The sequence below is a fragment of the Bemisia tabaci genome, chromosome 7 (assembly GCF_918797505.1).
Source record: "Bemisia tabaci chromosome 7, PGI_BMITA_v3".
Lineage (NCBI taxonomy): Eukaryota > Metazoa > Arthropoda > Insecta > Hemiptera > Aleyrodidae > Bemisia > Bemisia tabaci.
Window position 1 is genome coordinate 6281595 of NC_092799.1, and position 11182 is coordinate 6292776.

At 36.7% G+C, this 11182-nt stretch overlaps 1 protein-coding gene across 3 annotated transcripts in view; it reads left to right on the plus strand.

Moving 5' to 3' along the window:
• Positions 1 to 9416, plus strand: part of Gem2 (Gemin 2) — a 48902-nt gene extending 39486 nt beyond the window's left edge. For 2 of the 3 annotated variants that reach the window (XM_072302599.1, XM_072302597.1), the window contains exon 8: positions 234 to 9416. The gene's annotated coding sequence lies outside the window, so the exon portion shown is untranslated. The remainder of the gene's footprint in view (positions 1 to 233) is intronic. The other variant, XM_072302598.1, reaches the window with a different exon arrangement.
• Positions 9417 to 11182: the final 1766 nt, after the last annotated feature.

The following is an 11182-nucleotide window of genomic DNA, read 5'->3' on the forward strand; positions in this document are numbered from 1 at the left end:
AATCACTGTAAACTTGCTAACCTCAGTGTGGGGACGCGTTATGGACGTGAGTAACACGCCTTAAAAAATCTCCCAAAAATAAAAAAACTTATACTTTGTCCATTTTTTTTTATGAATTTTGTAGAGAATTTACTTAAATGAAGTTTTAAACAAAAAAATTGCATGGTACATGGGTTTTAGTGTGAAAAAAGGTCCAGGGACAAGAAAATCCCCTTTTTGAAATTAATGCCCAGGTACTGAGTTATATTGTGCATAAGGAGAGGTTCCTCTGAATTAGGGTACCAAACTTTGTTGGCTTTCCAGAGGAATTTTAGTAACTTTCACTTTCGAGTTGGATGGTAATTCGGAAATGCACAAAAAAGCACTTGCAGTACACAACAAGTGAAAGCACTTGCAGTACACAACAAGTGAAAGCACTTGCAGTACACAACAAGTGAAAGCACTTGCAGTACACAACAAGTGAAAGCACTTGCAGTACACAACAAGTGAAAGCACTTGCAGTACACAACAAGTGAAAGCACTTGCAGTACACAACAAGTGAAAGCACTTGCAGTACGCAACAAGTGAAAGCACTTGCAGTACGCAAAAATGGCAGAATACAAAATTCAAAAATATATCTGTGACTAGCTTCCGTTTTAATTAGACTTCCTATAAACAGTTGCGTTGCCATTCGCTCAGCATGGTTAATGAGAGAATAGGAAGGGAAGTTTTGAAGCATCTATTAATGCGAAATCTTCTTCTAAAGACTAAAAAACCATTGCTCTGTGATGCAACGTTTCAAAACGTGCACTTTAATTATTTTTATTTCATAAATTTTACCACAAAATATCTACGAAAATTCCAGGATATTATCCTCATTGGGGGTCTCATGAAGAAATATGTCCTGTCCTGTCTTTGAATTTCTATATTAGTTCTCATGGAATAGGGAGCTTGTATATTCTTTTTTCTAAATCTCATGAGTAAGGAACAGTCACGAGTTCAGGAGAAAGAAACTATGTACATAGCAAAGTTGCTAAATTTCTGATCATACGTTTCTTTTCTCTTTTTTTAATTTACCGTTGCAAAGACTCACATTTTTTACAAATTGTTATGAGTACTTAATCAAAACTAAAAGTATTGAAAATTTCACTTGAGTCTGTGCAGCATGTTTGTGTGTAAAAATAATTGAAACAGGAGCGGGAGTGTTGATTTTTGATGTAACTGGGACTTTATTCAAAAATATGGTGCAAATATTGAGGAGCTACATACCTGCTTACAGAATCTGCATCTGCTAATTATTGTAAGTGTGCTGGATTCAGAATAGTCCCTCAATCCAGTCTCTGTCTGAAGGTGGTAGATGAACCATCAATTCGCGGACATCTGCTTTCTTAGCTGCTGAGAATCCAGTTTGTGGAACCGGGTCTTGAATAATATCTCTTAAAGATGCTTTGTCCATGACTCGCACCTATTGAAATCTCTGGAGAGTAATTTTTTGAACACTCAATGTCTCCAGCACTAGTGTATCTAATGACTTTATATTGCATTATACTGAACTCTATTTCCTTGTCAAAAGACTCAGGCGTTGTCAGGAAAAATGGTGTCAAAGCAGACTCCCAATCAAGCACAGCCTATACATCTTACAGGCTAGAATACTGAATTTGGCAACACCGCGAGCCACTCCGCGTAGAAGGCCGGTGTACAGTGGAGATTCTGTTGTTGAGCGCCTTATCAAAATTTCACATTTTGTGGTTAGTTATGAGTTGATAACGAGTAGCTCACCTGCAAGAAACAAATAAATGGAATTATTAGTGATGAGAATCGTGTAAAACCTGTTTTGACACCTTTTTGAGGGGGGTCCAAGCAAATAATATACCTTAGTTTCCCTTAGTTTAGCAGCATTGGGTTGGGGGACATGAGCGAGTGTCATTTAATTTTCAAGTATTTTCTGCATGTAACTCTTGCTTTCAAGTAACTTTCATTAAATACTATCGTAAGTAGATGAATTATTCTGAGAATACTCTTCATGCACATGCTGATTGATTTATGAATAAGAGCAGTGCAATTCTTCTGCTCTGTCAATCATCACCCTAAACGTAGGTATGCATAAAGTAGCAAGTGAACTAACTTTTGATAACCATCTACATAGGTTGTAAACATGCCTGTAATTTGATGATGAAATTTAGGGATGAAGAGTAGAGTTAAGTGTCTGTACCTGAAATTGTAGCTGCCCATTCTCCGTTGTTGAGGAGTGCAGCTGGTTAGCGGGTTGCTAGTGTACCCAAAGCAATTAGCAAAGAAGCAATTAGAAGCGTACGTATTTACTTTACTCATTGAGTGCAGAAATGTGAATGATAAATGTATGTTACTCACAAAGTTATGGACAACTATTTACAAATCTACGAGGCAAACTGAAATTCTGTGTGCTTTGTGGAAAAGTGCAATTGCATGAGATGGAATATAAGAAACTTTAAATTGATTTTCTCTTTGGTGTTTGTTGAATTAAAGCTGCATCTAAAGTTGTTGTTCTTGTGCAACCGGTGGCATGTTTGAGAATTTTGAACGAGCCCATGCACCTGCCAAACTGACTGCTCTTTGCAAAGTGCTTCCGGTTAATAAGGGGAGTTTTATGTCATCAGGAAGGGTCGGGTCAATGCCAACCGCGATTCCTGCTTCCAGTGAACCATTAATCGGTGGAAGATTAATCATAAACCCCTGGTTCGCCATTTCCTGATCATGTGCTTGAGCCATTCTGAATGATCACAAGATGGTCGATGCTTCAGCGCGAAAGAGGAAATCTGCTTGAGCAAAAGAGAACCCAGAATCGAAAAGATTAAAACGAAAATAGATGACAATTTTGAAGAAAAGGAAAAGAGAGAGAAAAAGGAAGGGAAAATAAACAGAGAAATTTAAATTTAAATCTAAATGAAATTGAGCCTTACAGTAAAAACGGAAACGTCAACGATTGTTTCTCAATGTCCAAGTTGGGTTCTGATCCATCTAAAGTTAAAACTAAAAGATTTTAAAAAGTCATTAGCAATGAAATCGAAAAATTGAAACTGAGAATTTAGTTACTTATGTTATGTCAAGTATCAAAGCAAAGGGACACTGAAACAAGGACAAGGAAAATTTAAAATCATGAGGTGTGTTAAGTTTTAAGAACAATAATTAATAATTTAAAGCAAACAAAAGAAATGGAAAGTGATGCATTAATCTTTTAAAGTATCTGCTTTTCGCTTCTTGCCTTGGTACTTGCCTCGAGCTGCCAAGTCGTTATGCTCCTTTACATAATTCTTCAGCAGAATATTTGCAAAAATGGGGAGTAACTTGTCGATCAAATCAAAATGTGATCTCTTGCACGTGCAAACATTGTCTTCAGAAAAGTTTCCGTCCAGCAGCAGGACATCTCTTGTTAATTTCATTAAAATTTGCTTCTGGTTGGTTGCTCGCAAGAAGGCAGTTTCATAATTTTCGCTCCTTAGCAGGTGTAAGATAGTGTGGGCATGTTGTGCGACGATTTCAGTTTGCATTGAAGGAATTGTGAGCCCGCCTCTGTTCAGAATTTGAAAGTAATTACCTTTGGTGTCTTCAGTTCGTAGAAATCCTCTGCATAGGTCACAATCTATTTGATTTGCTACTTGATAAGCAGCGTAACCACCTGTGAAGAGTAATGCATATTTATCTATTGAAACATCATTTTCATCATAGTGATCCAAAATACTGTCAAACATCTCAACGGCGCAATTCGGATTGACATTTTCGAGTTCGGACTGAGGACACAATTCTTTTATATTTTGGATACGAAATTGTATCTTCCCATACTGAGCAGACTTTGTTCCTAGCAGCGATTTCATCCTTATCTTCTTCTCTGCTTCCAGAATCTGTTGGACGGATACATTGTAGTTTCCTCCACAAAGTTGTCGGTAGTTGCTGAAACGATGCTCAGTGTTGTCAGTCTGAAACTTCCCGGGTAAAATATACTCGACATTTGGTTTGCGGTTGTAAATTTTGATTATATCGATCATTGTCCTTGTTGTCTGAAGAACAGCTTTATGTGTGTCGATGGTAAGAAAATTGGTGTCGAAAGTCAAAGAAATGTGCTCCCAATGCTGAAGCCATCGGATGAATTTTTCTAGGAACTGAAGCCGCTCATCATTTTCAGAGGTAAATGGCCTAGCTAATGGGTTTCTTGATTTTATACCATGGAATGGATTTTTAATATTAAAGATTGTAATCCATTTCCGAAAAAGATCAAGAAAAAGAATTGTTCCCACTTCTGCTTTATTATTTTTCAAAGCAGCGATTGTTGTATCATCAAAAATCTTCATAGCTAGAGAAACTTTTTGACGCTCCAAATTGCTAGGAAACAACGCTTTGTAAGTCAATTTTGGAGCTTGCTTCAGCAGTTGGTCAGCCTCTTTTTGATATAATCGTATCAGATCTTCAAACATAACTCCGAACACTTCCTCACCGTCTTGAATTTTGCTAGGATCTGGAAAATCTTGAAATGCAGGGATCATGAAAGCTCTTTTATTGAGCAGATTGTTTCGCAGATTTTTTAGAATATGAACTGGATCATACATGGCTTTTATGCCATTTTCCTCAAGAAAAGGCTTCAGTTCTTCGAACATATTTTGGTTCATCTTATTGTCGTCTGAGATCAACACTATTACACTTAAGCCATGTCTCTTTAGTAATGCAATTACTTTACGGGAATAATCTGCCAGCTGTTGCCCTGTCAGACGTTTTACGGGGTATAGAGCAACGACTTCTTTCATACGCCCGAAAGCAGATGACATCAAGAAGGTTTGGACAGTTCTGGCAACAGTTGTATCTACATTATCTGCAGCTCCTCGTATTGTACCTGAAATGTACATCAGTTGAGGCTTAACATAGATTTCATCCAGCTGCAGTATGACCTCTTTCTGCAGGTCTGTCAGCCTGCTCACAATGATCTCTAAAAAATGCTCATTTTCAGACTCTTCCGCTGCAGATATCTAACACCTCCTCGTTAACTGATCCAGGTACTTTGGATGAGGAAGAATCAATAAATTTTCCCTCTCAACCCGGTACGCAGATGAGGATTGCTCATACAGCAATAGCATTTGATGAGTGTATCTGTCAGCAAATTAAAGAAAAGCCACACATAAAAACCCTAGTTTTTGTATCATTATTGCTTATTAGGTGTTGCTTTGTCTTTTGATGAAGAGCTACCAATAATAAATTGGTTCTCATTGCACTGTCTTTTAGGACAATTCCGTTGTTCTCTAATATTACCTTGTGGACTCCTACAAGTCGACACATGAGCACTGGCACCTACTTTGCTGTTTTCCTGCAGTTGTACAGGAACATTCGATGATTCAGGCAGTCTATTTAAATGCAATGTTGGGACTGCATCCGGTTTGAGCTGTCTTCTAACTGTATGTAAGTCCCTAAACATACATTGTTCAAAATGTTTTGAGCAGACCTTCACATTCGAGTATAGATACAACAGATCTTTTTGAAGTAAATCATGGCGCTTGGTCCTTTGAATCTATTCAGCGAGCCTAAAAAAAGATGGAGACAAGATAATAATGACATTAACATTGCAGAAATACTGATTCATAACTGAAAAAAGGAAGTAGATAACTGAAATTGAAGCCACTTGGCTCCACACATGAATTCCTGTAGGAGTGAAAAATTTGGACGCAGTTTCCTTTAAACAGCAATGTATTGAAATAACTCATTGGTTTTTGCAGAAATCTTGGAACTAACAAGTTTATTGTATTATTGTCTCATTTTCTGTACATTACCTGTACCTGTAACCTGAAATTTCATCGTTTTTATTGCAATAATCCTCATCACATTTTTTCCTCTTTGCTTCCAGCTCATCAATCTCTCCCTTGAGAAGTTTTCTCTTTTTTTAGCATAATTCTCATTCTGACTTTCCAACTGGTGAGATTTCAGGGTCTTTTCGTACAGTGACCTTGAGCACCAAATAAAACCAAGACATTTGGAATCCACTTTAAAAGTTTTTAGATCCAAATCTTTGACATAGTCGCACACAAAGCACTGAGAAATCAAAGAAGTTTCTTTTAAGTTCCGAACTAATATCTCTTTGTTGGCAGAAAAACCTCTTTCTAACCAAGCATTTCCATGTGAAAGTACGCACACAATTTTTACAAGTTTGATTGATTCACCAAAATGTTCTGTATTTTTCTTGAATACAGTATTGATCCAAAACTCATCTAGTCGGCAGGTTTCGGTTGAGTAAGATTCCATTAACTTCCTGAAACCATGGCTGACTCCTTTTCGGCAGGTTTTTGCAATTCCTTTTCGGATGTTTTTTGATGTGGAGGAATGTGATTAATTTCTAAGATGGTCAACTTGTTGTTTGTTTTGGTATGCGGTGTAGTCTGGGCACTGGAAATTGCCGGGAAGTTACCAAATTTCTTCTTTTCTCCAAATTTTTAGTTGTCGCAATAAGAATTAGCTACTTGCCTTGCTTCTTGCGCACTGATGTTCTTTTCTGCAACTATACCGTTTATTTTCCTTTGCGTCTTTCTTTCTGGGCAATTTGGGCCAGTTGGGAGGGTGTGCCTGTTTACAGTTAATGCATGTTGATTTGGAGTCTTGCTTACATGGTCCAGGGTGGGCAGCGACTCCGCATTGCCTGCAGGCCATTTTGCCTCTGAAAAATTTGCCGAAGTGGCCATTTTTCAGGCAGTTATTGCACTGAGTAACTGGTTTGATGTATAATCTGACGTCTGCTTTATAATAGTCAAACATTACATAGTCAGGGACTGTGCTTCCTATGAATGTTGCAGTTATCATTGGAATAGGAATTCTTTTGTTCCTCTCTCTATCAAATTTGAACATGCGTTTGATATTATAGATTTGGAGTGAGGATTCTATAGTATTGTATAGTTCCTCCTCCGAGAAGTCTATCGGAATGTCTTTGATGACACCTTTCGTGAGTAATTTGTACTCAGGAATATAGCACCTGAATGTAGAGTTTCGAGCTTGAAAATTTGCTACAAAGCTGTTGGTTTCTATCCATGAATCCAACGTAACTTTTACGGTATTCCTGTTAACCTTAGTAACTAGGATTATGCCCTTTGTTTGTTGGTTCTTCAAGATTCTGCTTATTTGCATAGGATGTATATTGGAGACCGAGTTGCTTGAAGTATCATTTTTTGTAATATGAACTATGAAAGGGGCACTGCAGTCTTGGTTGTAGAAGAGGTTTCCTTGAGATCCTTGAGATACTGAGTTTGAACTCGAATTAGAAGACTGTGTATGAGGGATTAATCCCGGAGCTGGAATAGTCGCCATATTGGAAAGACTTTCTTGTCACTACACTTCACTAATGAGGGTTACTGAGCAATGGAATTGCACTGTTCTTTAAAAAACTTCACTATGAGGAGTGAAGGCACTTATGGGGAAGCACACTAAGTCATAAAAGACTGATTTATTACCGATAATACACAAAAAAGCAAAGCTAAAAAAACAGAGATTTTTTCAAAAACACAAAATGCACCGAGAAAAAAAGAAAAAAATTTACTGAGATATATTATTGCAAGAAAAGTAAGTAAATATGCGTAAAGAGAGAAATTTGTTAGAGAGAACGAGGGTTTGACATCTTATCCGAATGCAGAATTGAGACTCAAAGAGTTTTTTCTAAAAACAGTACATTTACACCACAGTTGAATTGAGAGCAGAAAAATTTTCTCAAAATCAGTACAGCTCTTTTGATGAGTTTAGAAAATTATTTTGATTGATGATTTTCAAACACCATAATTGAATGCCAAAATAATACGAAAAAGACACGAAAACACTGGATGACGTAAAATTCATGAACTTTCAAAAACGTTCAGGTAAGTACAGTGGGGCCAAATCCTAGAATTAAAAAGGACTTGAAAATGCAAAAAAAAAAAAAAGGATATTCAAGTACTTTTCAAGGCAGAATAAGCTAGTTTTCCTACATTCATAAAATGAAATTTTAAAATCAAGCAACTTGGATAGCTCTGATCATTCCTGACACAAGATTCAAAATTCGTTCCAAAGTTGTTCCGAACAAATTATACTTTTTTGGCATTTTTCACTGCCAAATAATCAATTTCTTCTCTCTGGTGCATTGTTTCCTCAGACTTAAAATTTGTATCAATCTTGCTGGTCGATCCCTGTTATCTCTATACCTTCTAAATCACATATTTTTTAAAATAATTTGTATGAACTAATTTCACAAGATGTCAAAGGAGATGGAGTACAATTAAGTGTTTATATTAATTAAGAACTCAGAATCTGTGGGTATGATTTAGATAGAAGTGACTGTTAAAAAATTTTGTTCATCTCGTTGACAATGGAGGTACTTTTTTAACCAAATAACCATTGGTGCATTATCAAGTTAGCTTGAATAGCACCCAAAGCACTCCTAAATTGATGGTTAAAGTGCGAAACCATGTACGCCGATGTGCGATGTTTTAGATTTCCTGTCATACTTAATTTTTTCCTTGGAAAACTTGTCAACATAAGTTTTTTAAAACTTCCTTGATTTTTATTCTCTATTAGCAGAGTTTTCTTTGAGGATTTCAAGTTTTTATTCCACTTTCATGCCATTTAATTGTCCAAAGTTCTTCTTTTCCTAGGTTTTTCTCGTGCGTTTTTTTTTTTTTGTTAGATAAAATTTTTATCTCATGAGATTAAAAGAAAAAAAACTTGAATGAATCATTGGCAAAGCAAGTGTGTATGACAGCATTTCAAAGTTGGAACTCAAAATTATTTTTAATTGACCTGTTTGGCCCTACTTCCTATGTTGAAAAATGCAGTTGAGAACAATTGCTTAGAATTGAAAGGATCTTGTGTGTGCTCAGTTTCAAACTGACAATACAAGAAACAATGTTCATCAGCGGGTAGAATGGCCTAATTTTTCTTATTTTCTTCTCAAAGATTGAAGATTTCTTCTCGTATTTGCCTCCAAGTAAAGTAAATTTGTATAACTAGGTATTTAAAATTTTACTTTCTCATTTTGCCGAATCATTTTTAATATGCACGCCTTTTATATTTTTTATTCAGACTCCCTCGTTACATCTGCAAGGTAACTAAATGGTAACTCTGTATGGTAACTAAAAATTGAGTTGCTTCTCCAAACTGTTTGTTTAACATTGCGATGCTCAAACCAGCAAATTTTTTCTTTGGCAAAATTTCAGTAAATTACTCAACTATGCTGTGGTACCATTGATTCAGTTTTAAGTTATTAAGCACTAAGGCCTTCCTTCAATGGACAGTCAAATTCGATTTCAGCTCTTTTCCATTTTAAATTAAAAGCTTTCTCCAAGTTGGATACTTTCCTCTTTTTTTAAATAATCCTGTCCGAGTATTATGATTGGCCAATCGATGCCCCCCATATTTTGTATCAATATGTGTTAACTCTTCAATAAATGATTCATTTGTTTTTTTAATTTTCATAGTCTCAATTGTTATCATTTCATTTCCCCATTTTTCAAAAAAAAAATTGTGTTCAAGAAAATAACACTTTATCCCATTCTAGGAGTGTCCGATGATGAAGAGACCTACTTTTAGTCCCTCCTTTCCTGGTATTTTCAATAGGAATACCATGGTTCAATCTTCTAAAAATGAGATGGTGGAAGGATATGTTGGCCTGACTAAAGTTGATCCATTTTTGTCATGATGAAAAATGGACCAGTGCCTAACTTTTGATAATTAAAATTGAGCCTAGAGGGCCCGTAACCCCATGAGTCTGTGGGGAACTAAATCGTAGTCTCAGAGATTCAGGAGAGCTCGAAAATTTTGTCCATTCTGCTCTACGACCAACGAGTTACAGATAATTGCATTTTTCAGTTTCAAAAATGGAACCATTTTGTCATAATGAAAAATCGACCAGCACCAAAATTGAGGAGCTTTCCGGAAAAAGGGCACATACCGAAAAAACAAGTTGTGAGAAAAACTCATTTGAAGTTTTCATTCCTACTTTCTGGGCACTGATGATGACATACATCGGAACTGCGGCACTCATATCAACGTTCATACATCCTAGAATGAATAACGACCATTGGTAAAACTTACACTTCTTTCCGTGTTGTGGGAGGAATTTTTTAAAATTTTCCGTTATGTGCCCTTTTTCCGGAAATGGACCGGTGGTTATAGGTTTTGGCTTTCAAAGCTAAATTTTCAAGACTTTAACGAGTTTCTAAACGAAACTAAATCATAATTTCGATCGCGAACGTGCGGGTGGATCATTTTCGATCATCGTGAATCAAAAAGACAGCAAAACACGCGGAAAAGTCGAAAAATTCAAACCCACAAGAGACCATTAAAAATTGAATTATTAATAATTACAAAATTTCACGTGTCACCGGTGCAACGCGTAGCAACTCAATCGTAGCGTCACAATTCTTGCTGGAGCGCAATTCAGCTATGCATTCATGACCGCAAAAATGTGAACGGAAATCGAAAAGGCCAGCGTGCATGGAGGCTATTTCAATTGTTATCTTCCGTCACATTCTTACGGCGCAATGATACAACTATTTGAACTCTCCGGAATGCGTGAGGTATCACGCCCATTTGAAGGCGTTTTCAAACACAGCCAAGTCCGATACCCGGATTATCGTTTTGCAAGGTTCATATTATTTTGTTATATTCCGTACCACTTGTTAAATGTTAATCCTCGTATAAAAACCAGCCATTTGCTAAATACAATTCTAGCTGGAGCGCAATTCAGTTATGCATTCATGACCGCAAAAATGTGAACGGAAATCGAAAAGCCCAGCGTGCATGGAGGCTATTTCAATTGTTATCTTCCGCCACATTCTTACGGCGGAATGATACAACTATTTGAACTCTCCGGAATGCGTGAGGTATCACGCCCATTTGAAGGCGTTTTCAAACACAGCCAAGTTCCGATACCCGGATTATCGTTTTGCAAGGTTCATATTATTATGTTTTCATTTCTAACCACTTGTTTATTCTTAATCCTCGTATAAAAACCACCCATTTGCTAAATACAATTCTAGCTGGAGCGCAATTCAGCTATGCATTCATGACTGCAAAAATGTGGACGGAAATCGAAAAGGCCAGCGTGCATGGAGGCTATTTCCATTTTAATGTGCGACTTGTGTGAATTGAAACGTGCGGGTGGATTATTTTCGATCATCGTGTATCAAAAAGACAGCAAAACACGCGAAAAAATCGAAAAATTCAAACCCAC